The 12,139-nt window shown below is 40.5% G+C and overlaps 1 protein-coding gene across 6 annotated transcripts in view; it reads left to right on the forward strand.

The window, feature by feature from the left end:
• The window catches only part of RAB27A (RAB27A, member RAS oncogene family), an 87,826-nt gene that overhangs the window by 17,935 nt on the left and 57,752 nt on the right, over window positions 1–12,139 (forward strand). Inside the window, exon 2 of one of the 6 annotated variants that reach the window (XM_053223994.1) lies at window positions 11,850–11,944. The exons of 4 other annotated variants lie outside the window; for them this stretch is intronic. The gene's annotated coding sequence lies outside the window, so the exon portion shown is untranslated. The remainder of the gene's footprint in view (window positions 1–11,849; window positions 11,945–12,139) is intronic. One more of the 6 variants, XM_015087479.3, reaches the window with a different exon arrangement.

Consider the following 12,139-nt stretch of genomic DNA (forward strand, 5'->3'; position numbering starts at 1 on the left):
ACTGTCCAGTGGCTTTTTTTTTTTTTTTTATCTCAGAAGAAAAAATCCTCATCATGGTCTGCAAGCCTCTGATGTGGTGTGTGGCTTCATCTTCCATTATCCTCCTCTTTGCTTGTTCTGCTTCACCCACACCTTAAGACCTTTGCATTTGCTCTTTCCTCTGCCTGGAAAGTTCTTCCTTCAGATGTCTGCATGTCTTTCTCACTCATTTAATCCAAGTCAAAGATCATTTCTTTAGAAAGGCTTTCTTGAACCATCCCATCTCAAATAGCATCCTTCACCCCACCTATCATTTTTTGCCCCCTTACCTTACCTTAGTTTTCTTTTCTTTAGAGTATCTATAGCACTGTCATTACACACACACACACACACACACAACTGTTGTTTCCCACTGTTAGAATAGCTTCATGAAGATTATGAATTTGTCTTGTTCTGTGGTGTGCATAGCACCTAGAATGGTTTTTTGGCACATATTAAGCTCTGAAAAAATATGTGTTAAAGAATGAAAAGGGAATGAGAGACTGAGAAATGGAGATCATTCTACTGTTGCTTCCTCTCTGTTCCTTTACACTTCACCTAAGAGAAGCAATGTCTGTAGTTACTTGAACATCTCCTATGTCTCCCCTATTCTATCCTCCTATTCCCCCCAAGAGAATAGCTTTGGATTCTTATCACAGTGGCAGTGGGGAGCCCTCTTCTCTGTAGCTGGGCAGACTGTGTGGAGGCATTCAGTACCTGTCTCCAGGGATACCACTTCTTGTGCTGAATTCAAATTCAAGAAAATGGAATTCATTTCTTGATGAATATTTTGCACTATAGTGAATTAATCCTTCTCTGGCTTCTAACTGAAATTGCAATTCTGAGACACATTTTGGCATTTAATTACCTAACTACTTTAGACTGGAAACTGTTTATGTATATGTTGTCATACACATCTTATGGCTAGATTGTAATATCCTGGAGGCAGAGCATGATGACTTCGGCTTACTTTTTGAGTCTTATGCTGCAAGGTATCTTAGATAAAAGAAATGTTCAATGATAAACTCTTGCTGAATGTACCAGTAAGTTAATGAATAAACCTGGATTTATTTTTATCATTGGAAACTTCTAGTTCTTACATTTAATTTTTTTAGCCAATAGCTATAAATATCTTGTTTTAGTTCATCTTATCCTGCTGCTTCTGATAGAGCAATATTGGCTGCAGTTGAACAGGGTTTCCTACTGCCATTTCTCAGTGAGAATTAAATTACTTCGCCTAGAGAGTATGGTAATTAATCTTATAAGTTATTTAAAAATTGAATCAACCTTCAATTATTTAAACTATATCTATATTTGCAAAATATGGAAAAGGATTATTTTTACATACACATGGGATATATATAAATATATTTTCCCTAATAAATTATGTTTGAAACCTCCCCCCAAAATAAGACAGAGGTTGCATATTTCAAGTCTGAGCCCCTAAATAGATGGGGGGAATCCTCTCACAATGTAAACATACATCAAATTAGCATGAAGTACACTTTATATGTCTTGGAATTTTATATGTCAATTATACCTCAATAAAGCTAAATTAAAAACAAATGTGAACTCCTTGGAAGCAAGATTGTGTTGCCATTATTAAAACAAGATTGCCTTCTGAAGAGAGTAATTTTTCCCTTTCACTGATTTCGCTTTTTATGCCTTGTGCAGTTTTTGCTTGGATCACATTTATTCTTCTGCCTCTTGATGAGGAAGTTTAAGTTTATGATCTGGTTTCCCTTGAGCTGATTACCTTGGGAGCAGACCTGAGCACTGAATTGGAGGAAGAGATAAAGGCTTTGTAATTAACTTTATGTCCAGAGAGGGAGATATGTGGAGCAGTGAGCATCCAGCTTGTTTGGCCTCCTGTCTTGTCATGCAGCACAGAAGGCACACCACATTCTCTTCTTGTATTATTGAGGTCTACTAACACTCATATTTTATTTACTGTTAACTAAAATGTGATGCCTTGCTTACTCAAAAAGAAAGTTGAAAGCTATTTCTCCTTTTATTTATTTTTGTCTCTGTGTGTTACTCTTTAAAAAAATTTTTTTAAATAAAAAAGTGTTTGGCATGGAGCCATACATGGGGCTTGAGCCCCTGACCCTGAGATCAAGGCCTGAGCTAAGATCAAGAATCAGCTGTTTAACCAACTGAGCCACCCAGGCACCCCTCCTTATGTGTTCTTCGTGAGAAGGCCTCCCATTTAGTGCCTCAGACACCTCAGAAGTACTCACATATATGGAAACAGACTTTTGTTTCTTAAAATTGAACTTTTGATGTGGGGTTGGAGGTAGGGTGCTAGGTTTAGCAAAGAAAAAAAAAAAAGGAAATTTGCATCTTGAATAAACAATGAATAGTTTCTTACTATAAGTATGTTGCATAAATACTTATACTAAAAAACTTGTTTTTTTTCTAATGTTTTCATTTATTTTTGAGACAGACAGAGACAGAGCATGAGTAGGGGAGGGGCAGAGAGAGAGGGAAACACAGAATCCGAAGCAGGCTGCAGGCTCTGAGCTGTCAGCACAGAGCCTGATGCAGGGCTCGAACTCCCAGACTGTGAGATCATGACCTGAGCTGAAGTCAGACGCTCAACTGAGTGAGCCACCCAGGTGCCCCCCAAAAACTTGTTTTTATGAAATGCAAATTTAACTGGGTATCTTGTATTTAATCTGGCAACTCTAGTCTGGTAAACCCATGTTTATGTGTAGGAAATGCATTGATCATGATAATGTCCAAAGAATGACTGAGCTATGGCTCGTTCTGGTGACCATACATGTGTTTATCTTAAAGACAGAGAGGGGGTGCCTGGCTGGCTCAGTCGGTGGAGTGTGCGACTATTGATCTCAGGGTTGTGTGTTTGAGCCCCAAGCTGGGGGTAGATTACTTAAAAAAATAAAATCTTTAAGGACAGAGAGGACTCATAAACTCAAGAAGTATAAGAAATGGAAGGAAGTTGATGAAGATTGAGTTTTACTTTAGTCTTTTGTAATAAGGAAATTCATATCCGCAGACATTAAGTGACTTTGTAAGATCACAGAGTTACTGGCAGAGTCAGGACTGAAATTCCAGGCACAGTGGTTGGTCTACTGCATAATGTCTCCCATAAGATATGTTACTTTGTAAGGTTTTTTCTTTCCTTTCCTTTTCTTTTCTTTCTTTCTTTCTTTCTTTCTTCTTCTTTCTTTCTTTCTTTCTTTCTTTCTTTCTTCTAGGTTTTCATGTTGACCCTTAATCACTTTTTTTTTTTTAATTCCAGTATAGTTAACATACAGTGTTATATTAGTTTCAGGTGCACGATTTAGTGATTCAACAATTCCCACCCTTAATCACTTCTGTTGTCACTCTCCCATGATCACTCCTTTATCATGCTGTCCCTTCCAGTCTCCAGATCCAAATGTGGCAGGCACATGAGACACCCTTGTCTTTTCTCTGAGATCCATATGACTGTTGAAAGCCATCATTTGGTTGTATTCCCTGTGACAATGCCAGAAAGCTTGTCATTCAATGTATTTTTATTCCTTTTGAGGTCTTGTTAATATTTTTGTCCCTTAAAAATTTTTATTATAAGATATTTTGATGCTTTTTTAAGTCCACAACAACCAAGTGTTGTCTTACTGACAACCTGCTTGCTTTGTGGCCTACTCCTATGAAACCTCTCACCCCCTGGCCTTGTGGCAGAACAAATATGGGAGATATATGGTAAGGACAAATGTATTAGATAGATAGAGGTGACTTACCCTTTAGAGATGTGTTGTTATAAAACACTGGGTTATTTTTTTATTATTTAAAACTTATGTGTACCTATTTAAGAAAGCAGCTTTGAAAATGAACATGCTTCCTCTGCCACTAGAGTGCCATATTTCAGAGCCACTAATCTTGTTTTTTCATGGGTTAATTGATTAATTCATATAAAGCCTTACCAGCTGCCAGGTCAAAGCATAATAATAAAATTGGTTGCCAAGAGACTGAAAAATCTGTTCATTTTTATTAACTGTAGTTTATCCATCCTACCCTGATCCCACCACATGGTTGGCTGGTCAAATCTTATCTGGGTATGACTGGTTACTTATCTCCTGTGTATTTGTATCATTAAGAACAAAGACAGGGTCTCAGCTAACTAAACTTTATGATAAGGCATTTTTATTCTTGTTATACTAGCCCTAATATGGGGAGGAATAAGACACATAGAAATAGATCATGACTTAAATGTTCTTTTGAGATACCCAAGAATTTAATTTTTTTAATTTTTTTAAAAAATTTTTTGAATGTTTTATTATTTATTTTTGAGAGAGAGACAGAGACAGAGAGACAGAGTGAGAGCGGGACAGGGGCAGAGAGAGAGGGAGACAGAATCCAAAGCAGGCTTCAGGCTCTGAGCTGTCAGTACAGAGCCTGATGTGGGGCTCAAACTCACAAGCTGTGAGATCATGACCTGAGCAGAAGTTGAATGCTTAGTCGACTGAGCCACCCAAGCGCCCCTTAGATATCCAAGAATTTTAAAATTTAATCTATGGTGGTGGTCAGTATTTCTTTGTTTCTTAAAATGTGATTAATTTTCATAGTGAATCTCACTACTACAAGGGAATGACTCCAAGAATGAGTAAAAAGGTCTAGCAGCCCTTGAAAAGATAAGGCATTGTTCCAGTCAGTTACTAGAGACCGAATGTGGCCAAACAAGCTACTGGCTGTTCCTGACTAGGCTTCCATTGTCAGGGGCAAGGCCAAGTCTCCATCGCCCTGCTCTGCTTAGGCACAGAAAGCCATGAAGTGGGTTTTGGTGCTTCTTCAGGGAGTGACTCATACCTGTGTTCTGGAACTCCTGTGTGAATGTGGAGGATCCAACATAGCTGGGAACTAATAGGCTGGGTTTTAGTCTCTAATATGGCTGACAATTTACTATGTGATATTGCACCAGGGGTTCTCAGGGCTGATTTGACCCCCTCCTCCCCTGAGGACTCTTGACAGTGTCTAGAGATAGTTTTGGTTGTCAGAGCTGGGGAGTTACTACTGGCATTTAATGGATAGAGGCACAGGACAGCCCCTCAGGACAAAGGATTGTCCTGCCCAAAATGTTCATGGTGCCAAGGCTGAGAAGCCCTGCCTTAGACAAATCACTGAATCTCCCTGGCCTGCAGTTTCCTGACTGACATGTTCTCTCCATCATGTAAAGTTAACTAAGCATGACTCTACCATTGTTGTGTTTGTCACCTCTCCCTTACCCTGATTCTAAGTCATTAAATGTGGAATAGGGCCCAGGTATTGATACTGTTTTTAAAGTTCCCACAAAGGATTCTGATGTGCAGTTGGACTGAGAAACCACTGCCCTCAGGGATCACATGGGAGGAGATCCTTGTAGAGCTACCAGGTGGACCGTTTGAGAGGAATGGACCCTGTGGGGACAGCTGTCAGTAGCAAGTCTGCCACATGACTCAGCATAGGTGGAAGCCTGCTAGAAACCCACAGACAGCATTGTGACTGAAGACTTGGCCTCTAAATTCCTCAGAGACCTGTGCTCTCAGCACCTATGCATGATGAGCTCTCAGCTGACTGAGAGTGTCTGCTCCCCAAATTTCCAGCCGGTAACCATACCCTTGTTTCAGATTTGCCTTGGACATTAGGGGTTTCTAAGGAAAGTGTAAGAGTGGACAGTGTCTTCATTAACACCTTCATTAACTGTAGCTTCTCTGAAAGGTTAAAAGTCAACAACAGAAACTCCCTACCCTGAGTCATCAGCCCATTTTGCCACCCAGGTAAGGACACCACATTTATTAAACTTACAGCATCACGTAATTCAAAGGCTGGTAAGCACTCTAGAAACCAGGTAACCTCAGAGATTCAGAAGAGGTTCAGATTGATAACAGAGAAGGTTCTAGAAGACAGGCCTGTCCCATGTCCCTATGCTAATCATTCTTGATTGTAACCAGGTGTAAGATGGGCAAGACAAAATTGTGTTGTTTTGTTGTTTAAACGAAATGACTTTCAGATGGAATTTTAACAACCAGTGTCTTTTCCTTGACTGTTCTGAAATATCACAGGAAGTGAAACAAGTATATTATGATTTTTTTAAGTTTATTTATTTATTTTGAGAGAGCAAGAGAGAGCACGAGCATGGGAGGGGCAGAGAGAGAGGGAGAGAGAGAGAATCCCAAGCAGGCTCTGCACTTTCAGCATGGAGCCCAATGCAGGGCTTGAACCCACGAATGTAAGATCATGACCTGAGCTGAAACCAAGAGTTGGACGTTTAACTGAGTGAGGCACCCAGGTATATTATGATTTTAACTTAAGTTAAAGCCGTCCAGAAACATATGAGTGCCTGCTATGGGTATGTGCCAGCTTTCAGTTAAAGGCCACCATCATTTCTTCTGTATATGGCTGCTTTTCTGGTCCCATTCTTGCCCCCCACTCCCTGCTCCTGCCACAGCCCATTCCTTGCAAAAAGCTGGTGATCTTTAAAAATCTAAATCAGATCATATCTTCCTTCTCTTTTAAATTTCCCTGCTATTTGCTACTGCGGTTGGTATAAGGTTCAAATGTTCTGACCATGGTCTGTAGAGGTCTCCATGATCTAGGCCCTGCTGGACTCCATGACCTCAGCTCATCCCTATGCCTTCATCTTTCAGCCTCATCTTCCTTTCTGTTCCTTGGAAATGCCAAGCACATTCCTTCTTCAGAACGTCTTGCCCTCAATGTGTTTTTCTCCAGATCTTCATGTGACTGTTTCCTTGGCATCATTCAGACTTAATTTCAAATATTACCCCCTCAAAGAGGTGGGTGATGGGGGCGGATGGGTGGCTCAGTCAGTTAAGTGTCCGACTCTTGGTTTCGGCTCAGGTCATGATATCACGGTTAGTGAGATTGAGCCCTGCATTAGGCTGCAGGCTGATGGCGTGGAGCCTGCTTGGGATTCTCTCTCTCCTTCTTTGTCTGCCCCTCACTGGCTCATGTGTACACACATTCTCTCTCTTTATCTCAAAATAAATTAAAAAAAAAAAAAGAGGTGGGTGATGACTTTCACCCTGATGACTATTAAAAGTAGCTTCTGGTCACTCACTATCCTATGATTGTGTTATTGTCTTCATGGTATTTATTACTGTTTGAAATTATTTTATCCTTATGTTCACTTATTTATTGTCTCTCTTTGCATGCTAAAATGTTCTCTCAATGAGGACAGGAACTTTATTTTGTGAACTACTATGTGTTTAACACCTAGAATCATACCTGGTACATGACAGATGCTAAGTTAATGAATGAATGACAGAAAGTAAGCAGTTGGTGTTAGAAAAGATTGCTTTACAGATTCAGTCCTATGAAATTCCTGTATTTCTTACATGTTGGCCTTTATTTTATTTTTTAAACTAAAACTAGAACACTAGTTTATTAATACATGAGAATTGGAATTGTTAAGCAGACTGGATTCTTTGAGAACTAATGTACTTGCTTCCTGTAGTAAAACTCCATGCGGAGCAAATATAATAGAAGAAAGCTACTTGGTAAGCACAGACTCAGGGCACAGGGACTTAGAAATCAAAAATATCTTGCTGGAAGAGGCCCGAAAGATCACCGTGGTAATGGTTCCTCACAACTGGCTGCCTGTGAAGATCACACAGGAGGATTTATTAAAACATACTCACACAAAGCCACACATTTTTCACTCTCTCCTTTGGAAATACTGATTCGTTAGTTTGCAGTCAGGGCTGAGGAATCCATGTGTCCTTTAAAATGCTGCCAAATTGGCGTTCTTGGGTGGCTAAGTCAGTTAAGCATCTGACTTTTGCTCAGGTCATGATCTCCTGGTTCATGGGTTCAAGCCCTGCATTGGGCTCTGTGCTGACAGCTCAGAGCCTGGGACCTGCTTTGGATTCTGTGTCCCCCTTTCTTTCTGTCCCCCTCCTGCTTACACTCTGTCCGTCTGTCTGTCTCAAAAATAAATAAACATGAAAAAAATGTTAAATGCTGCCAAAATGATGGATGGTATATGACCAGGTTTGGGAGCTAGTGACTGAGCCCACCCCTGTTTCCAGATAAGTAAACTGAGGCTCAGAGAGATCAAGTGCTTTACTCAGGGTCACACATCGGGTGAGCAGGGAGATGGCACTTAAATCTCCCAGGCTTCTCTCCTTGCTGTTCACAAAATATTGCAGCAAAGATTCTCAGGTTCAGAGGCAATACCACTTCAGAAATTGCTGGTTTATTACTTTTTTCTGTATTTACTTCTAACTAAGCAGTCTGGTGTCACACAGGAAATGCATACAGCATAGTTTTCCTTTTTTACCACCAAGTGTCAGATCAATTTGATTTTAGACTCTGGGGCTGCAAAATGACCATCAGAGTGTGGTTCTGGGACCAACGCCATCAGCATGACCTGGAACGTATTAGAAATGCAGATTCTCAGTCCAGACCTACTGGATCTGAAACTCTGGAGGCAGGGCCCACAGTCTGTTATTTTAAAGCCATCCAGAAGATTCTGACACACACTCAAGTTTGAGAACCACTGTCCATAGGTACATTTTATGGTCCAACCTCTAGTTAAAGCAGCTGGCCTCAGCCTTTTAGTTGGTGACTCTTTAACATCAACGGCTCAACTAAAACTAGTCATCTGCTTTCTTTGGTGACATTTATTCAAAACAGGGCCTAGTGTTATAAATCTTCATCAGAATGACATACACAAGAAAGGAGGGGGAGCGATTAATTATTGAGCACCTGCTGTGTGCGAAGAACCATGTTTGAGACGATTACTTATCTCATTTAATTCCCACCACCATTCTGCTAGGTCGGTATTATTCTTATTTTACAGATTTGGAATTTGAGGCTGGTAGAGGTTAAACAAGATCTTCCCTACAGGTTGACACAATTATAGTTATAATTGTGCATTTTGCTATCTGTTGTCTCCCTAGAACAGCTGCTCTCAAACTTTATTATAGATAACTGGGAATCCCCTGGGAAGCTTGCATTTATAAATGTAAATTCCCTAGTCTCTCAGATCCTAATTTAGAGGCCTGGATGGAAGCCAGGACTTTGGATTTTCATGAAGTACTCTAGGTGATTCTGCTATCAGTGGGCTGCAGACCATGCTTGGTGAAATCCTGTCCTGGCTCCAACCCCAGTGGTTGGAACTGGGTGCTCCTCAAGGTTTTGGTGAGATTGTGTGGGTCTCCAGTGTTTCATGCACTCACAGGCCTTGGGCACCTTGTTAGGGATGTTGGCAGAACAATATGAGCATGGGAGGAGGGAGTTTGGGAGCCAGTATAAAGTAGTGTCTTACATTTCTGCTCTACCTCTCACAGGGTTCCCAGGTCATGTTTTGGTTTTGTGTAACTTGATCCTTCCTGTTTTCTACCCAAACTGTGCAACTTTTCTCATAGCAACTTCACCCTTGTGTTGATGGGGTGCACAGTTGTGAGCAATTTCCTCCAGGCTGTAATTAATATCTATTGAATAATGAGTTGCTTCAGCTTTTGAGGTCAGAAATGGTGTTTCATCTGTTTGATGATAACATAGATCCCTTATTTTTCAGGGATGGAGTTGGCATATTAATGAATGAGTTGTCAATCCATTAGGACACTGAGTGATTTGGTTCCATTATGAAGGAAAAAAGTAAGATGCAAATTAAAAAGAATGTCAGGTGTGATGCCTGATGGCTGTCTTGGTGGGGTGGCTTGCTGATTGGTCCATAGGTTTGGAAGCAGCTACTGACATAAATACCCCAGGTCTCCCATAGTATAAAAAAGATGCATGTGTCAAAAGATGGCAAGGACCTCCTAGGACTTTGCCCAGTGGAGAAATTAGCAATATTGAAATACTAAATTTCTCTAATATGTCTTAGTTCCTAAAATAAAATTGTATAGGGCAAGGGCAGAAGGAAATTCACAAAAGCACACATTTCAGTCTCCAGAGATCTACTGTATATAAGGCAAGTTATTTTTGCCAGTAAGAAAATAACCAAGTTACAGGGTAGGTATCTTAGAATGATTTGCCACTGATATTAGAGTGGATAATAATATGTAACTAGTACAGTAGCTCGAGCTACCACTTATTGAGAGCTTGTTATGTGTCAGGAAGTATACAAACATTCTCTCATTTAATTCTCACCAGACTTTCAAAGTAGATATTATCCTTTATTTTACAGATGATGAAGAAAGCTCAGAAGGATTAGGTAATCTTCTCAGGGCTGGGACTGAGGTGTGCAGGGGTACAAGACTGTCAGTGCTAAAACTAAGATAATCCTGGGGAAACTGAGGTGGTTGGTTACCCTGAGTGTCACCCAGCGCACTGACCCACAGTTGATAGTTAGGAAGGAAGCCCAAAGGGTTCTGAGGGGTCAGACAGATGGCTCATATTGAAACTTGCCTATCTGCCTCACAGAGAGGTTTTCAGGACATTTCTGGGCGCCCAGTTTCCTCCATTTTACATGCAGTTTTAATAAGCTTGATTATTTGGTTTCCAGGTGTCTTGTCAATTAGAAACTGAACACTGGAAGGGGAAGGGGTTATTCTAGAAAGGCACAGGGATTACTATGGTGAGGGACATCTGGCTGAAGGTGGGAGCAAGGAGAATGAAGTATAAATGAGTAAAAGATGAAATCAATGCAGTGGTCAGGAGGCATTTATTACAGGGGCAAACATACTTTAAAAATAGCTATTATTGAGCACTATGTGCTGAACACTAGTTTAAGCACTTATAGGTATCACATAATTCAGTTTTTGCAAAATAATCCCATTATTATCTGTTCCACAGATGAGGAAACTGAGGCACAGAGAGGTCACACAGCCAGTGAGTGGTAAAGCTGAGATTCAAAGTCTCCAGAGCCCAGATCCTCAACATCCTGCTTCATTGTAGGTCCTAGATGCTGAGGAGATAGCACAAGTCAGTGGTGTTTATTGTGATGTCCTGAATTATCTAAGAAAAAAATTAAAGCATGGACATTACATTTTATAGTAGTTCCCCCCCCTTATCTGTGGGGAATATGTTCTAAGACCCCCCCATGGATGCCTGAAACCGTGGATAGTACTAAACCCTATATATACTATGTTTTTTCCTATACATATATACCTGTGATAAAGTTTAATTTATAAATTAAGTACAGTAAGAGATTAACAACAATAAGTAATAATAAAATAGAACAATTATAACAATATACTGAATAGAAGTTATGTGAACATGGTGGTCTCTCTCTCAAGATATCTTATTGTGCTGCACTCATCCTTGTGATGATTTGAGATGATAAAATGCCTATACAATGAGATGCAGTGAAGTGAATGACATAGGCTTTGTGATATAGCATTTGGCAAGTATTGGCCTACTGTCGAATCATTAGGGATCATCTGCTTCTGGGCCATTACGGACCCCACATTCCTGAAGCCCTGGAAAACAAAACCATGGATGGGGTCGGTGTACTACTGTATTTTGTATTAATTAATTTTTTTTAATTTTATCAAGGTTATACATGGACATAGTGCTATGGGCCTGTTACAAAAAAAAACATCAGTTCCTCCCCACCCCCCGCCAGCTCATTTCCTGCTCCCCAGAGATGACTGCTTTCAATTCTTGTTAGTAAGATGACTCTTGCTGGTAGTTACATCCCTTGTCTCTAAATGACATACTGATATTTCTGTGGTCAGTTTTCAGTTTTAGGCATTATTTAAATGCCTATGCCTAGACACTTTACCATGGAAGAAGAGAATGCTAACTCATTTCCCCACCTCCCTCTACCACACACGCCTGCCTCTACCACACATGTATGCCATTTCCGTCCCTCCTCTCAACAGTTACGAAATAGTTTTAGTCAGATCAGTATGTCCTGGGCTTGTTGTCTTTATCTTTAGGCCTTCCCTCCGGGGCTGGGCAGATTCTCCAGAGAAGAACATTTGAACCACCTGCCTGTGGAGGATGCCTGCATTCTGGAAGTTCCAGCATGTAGGTAGGGGTGGAGGTATATCAGTATTTAGAGGATTAGGACCTAAGTAGACTCCCACTGTTTTTAGCCTTAACTTTACCCTCCCTTTACCTCCGGGAGTGATTCTACAGAATCATCTCTCATCTGTGATGAGTTCCTTTTTGGCTTTCCCTAGTGGCAGATAAGGGGCCACCTTTCCCAGGTTTGCTGTTCAGTTAC

The sequence above is a fragment of the Acinonyx jubatus genome, chromosome B3, assembly GCF_027475565.1.
Source record: "Acinonyx jubatus isolate Ajub_Pintada_27869175 chromosome B3, VMU_Ajub_asm_v1.0, whole genome shotgun sequence".
NCBI lineage: Eukaryota > Metazoa > Chordata > Mammalia > Carnivora > Felidae > Acinonyx > Acinonyx jubatus.